This window comes from Mirounga angustirostris, unplaced genomic scaffold (assembly GCF_029215605.1).
Source record: "Mirounga angustirostris isolate CCGP_5_RB_7025 unplaced genomic scaffold, mMirAng1.0.hap1 SCAF_2, whole genome shotgun sequence".
Taxonomy (NCBI): domain Eukaryota; kingdom Metazoa; phylum Chordata; class Mammalia; order Carnivora; family Phocidae; genus Mirounga; species Mirounga angustirostris.
In genome coordinates this window covers 186,376,227-186,379,695 of record NW_026991710.1, presented here as the reverse complement: position 1 = coordinate 186,379,695, position 3,469 = coordinate 186,376,227, and positions in this window count along the sequence as shown.

Sequence of the window (3,469 nt, the reverse complement as noted above, 5' to 3'; positions counted from 1 at the left end):
CAGCTGAACTGAAGTGGAGGCATGTGGTGGTGGTGGTGGTGGGGCGGTGGTTGGGTCTCTGTATACAGAGGACACCTTGGCAGGATAGTGAAGCTGAAGTAGATATAAATGGCTGTTCCAGGACTATCTGTAAAGAGATAGCTAGAGTTGAGATGGGGTACAGGCCAGGAGATCCTGGGATGCTCTGCTTAGGCGGTGCCTTCGCAGGACAGCTAAAGCTGAACTGGGTGCAAGCCAGGGTGCACCAATGTTCTCAGTGTGGAGGGTCCTCCAGCCAGGCAACTGGAACTGCGTCTGGTACAGGCAGGTGTGTTCTGGGGTGCTTTGCATAGGGGGTGCCCTGTGGGGTGGCTGAAACCAATGCAAGCACTGGCCGGGGTTTCTAGGATCCTCTGTGCAGGGGGCACCCTGTCAGACAGCTGGGTCTGAGGCAGACATCAACTGAAAGGTTCTGGAGCGCTTTGCACCTGGGTGCCCTAATAAGCTGTTTGAAGCCAAAGTGGTGTGGGCCTCTTGTGTTCTAGGGTGCTTTGCACCTGTGTCACCTTGGTGTGAAGGGTGGAGCTGTAGTGAATGCTAACCAGGTGTGTCCTGGTGTGCACTGTCCTTTGGCTGCCTTGGTGGGATGGCTGGTGCTTATGTGGGCTATGGGTCTAGGGCTCACTGAGGCGGCAGGTCAGCTAGGGTACCTGGACCATGCACTGGTCCATGCTTTCAAGGGGGAGCGTAAACTATATCCACCAGACCCTCCCACCCAGAGAGTGTTCCAGCAGCTCCCCTAGTCATCTGGTGGAGTTCTAGTGCTGGCTCTTTTATATGCTAGATGCAATTTTAAACTTTATCTTTTTAAAGAAAAAAAAGGGAAAAAGAAATAGAATAGAAATAAAAGGCAAAAACAAATATAAAAAAGCGTTTTTGTTTCTTAAATTTAACTTTTCCCCCCATGCCCAGGTGCAACTGGGGCTAGTGTGGGCTTGCAGTTCCAGGGTTTGCTGAGGTGTTGAGCCAGTCCCTCTGATCCAGGGAGTGTTCCTGCAGTTCCTTTGCCCTTTTACTTTATTTTTATTTTAAAGATTTATTTTAGACAGAGACAGAGAGCAAGTGTGAGTGTGGGAGGGAAGGGCACAGGGAGAGAGAGAGAGAGGGAGGATCTCAAGCAGACTCCCCACTGAGCACAGACTCCACATGGGGCTCCAGTCCAGGACCCTGAGATCATGACCTGAGCTGAAGTCAAGAGCCAGCCGCTCAACTGACGGAGCCACCCAGGCACCCCTCTTTTTCCCTTTTAAGCCATAGCTTTTTTTCTGTGTCCCAGCACAGCTGGGGCTGGTGTATGCTTGTGGTCCCAGAGCTTACTGAGGTGGCCAGTCAGTTACGGCAACCAGACTCTGCTCTCATCTGTGCTTTTAAGGTGGAAAGGGAATGTAAACCTGTCATTCTTCAGTCCTATGACTTGGAAAGCATTCCCCCCAGCTCCTCCATGGGTTGGCAGAGTTCTAGAACTGTCTCTTTTATATGCTAGTTGCTCTTTTACACTGCCAGGTTTTTTTTGTTGTTGTTTGTTTTGTTTTGTTTTGTTTTTTTCTTCCTGTGCCCAAGGACAGAGGAATCAGTTCTTGGCCCCTCAGCATCATCCCTTTCACTGCAGTTTACAACATCAGGGGTGGGGTTTCCCTTTGTTACCAGGTCTCTGTCTCTCTTGCTGTTCCCTAGTGCCGTTCTCTTTTGTTGTGCAGAAGCTGTTCAGTTGACCCTCAGTTTTTCTCCAGGAGGAACTGTTCTATAAATAGGTTTAATTTGGTGTGTTCCATGAAGGCTGTGAGTTCAGGGTCTTCCTACATCACCATACTGGACTGGAACCACCCTCATTATGTTTGATTTTCAGGATTTTGTCATCAATTTTTCATGGTATATATTTATGATCTGACTATGAAAAATTTCTACTACTGACTCACCATTATAAATATAAAAGTAAAATGAAGCAAAAATACTATGCAAACACAAGTCTAAAGACAACTGGAGGGCCTATATTAGTATCAATCAAAGACATTAGAATAAGGAGAATCACCAGGGATAAATGGGCTCATTTTGTAATAATAAAGGGATTAATTCACTAACAGGACATGAAAGTGTACACATAAAAGAACTTTAAAACATATGAAACAAAAACTGATAGAATGGACAAACCCATTTCTCTATTCTTCTATAGTAATTGTTGGAACAAGTAGAAGATCAGTAAGGATATAGATTTTATCAGCACTGTCAACAGCCTTTCCTTAGTTGACATTTTTAGAACACTCCACCCAACAACAGCGGAACATACATTCTTTTCAAGTTAGTGTGAAACATCGACCAACACAGACCATATTCTGGGCAGTAAAATAAGTTCAGTAAGTGTAAAAAGATCAATTGTACTGTTCTTTGATCACAATAGAATTAAATTAGAAATCAGTAACAGAAAATACCTGAAAATCTCCAGAGTTGGAAATTTAGCAACTCACTTCTAAATATTCCATTATGTCAAAGAATAAGTCATAGGGGAAAGAGAAAATATTGTGAACTGAATGAAATTGAAAACATATTAAAGTTTGTATGATACAGCGAATGCAGTGGTTGGAGGATAAGTTGTAGCTTTAAATGTATATTATAGAGAAAAATAAATTTTCCAAACCAATGACCTGATCTTCCACCTTAAGAAACTAGGGAAAGAGCAAATTAAGACCAAAATAAACAGAGAGAACAGAAATCAATGGATTAAAAATAGCAAAGTTAATAGAGGAAGTATTAATAAAAAACTGATTTTTGAAAAAAGCAATAAAATCAACTGAACTCAAGAAAAACTGTTCAAGAAAAAAGGAGTATCCCTAAATTACCAATGTCAGAAATTAAAAATGGGACATTACTATATGTCCTCTGGACATTAAAAAGATAATAGTCTTGACCAACTTTATGCCAATGTGTCTGAGAACATATATGAAATGTACAAATTCTTCAGAACATACACATAGTCAAAATTGACTCAAGAAGAAATAGAAAATTTCAATAGTTCTATATCCATGAATGAAATTGATTTTGCAATGTAAAACCTTCCTGTTTAGAAAACTCCAGGCTCTCTGGTCAATTCTGTTATGTACTTAAGGAATAAATAATATCAATAACCAATCCTACACTAATACTTCCAGAAAATGGAGGAGGAGGGAAACTTTCCCAACACATTTTATAAAGCCAGATTTTCCTGATACCAAAACCAGGCAAAGACATTAAAGAAAATAACATAGAGACTAATATTTTTCTGAACATAGAAGGAGAAATCTTTAACAAAATATTATTGAATTGAATCCAGGAGTATGTATTAAAAGGGTAATATATAACCTAGTGAAGTTTATCCCAGGAATGCAAGGTTGGTGTAATGTTTTAAAATTAATAAATGTAATTACCATATTTACAGATTAAAGGGAGAAAAAAAACC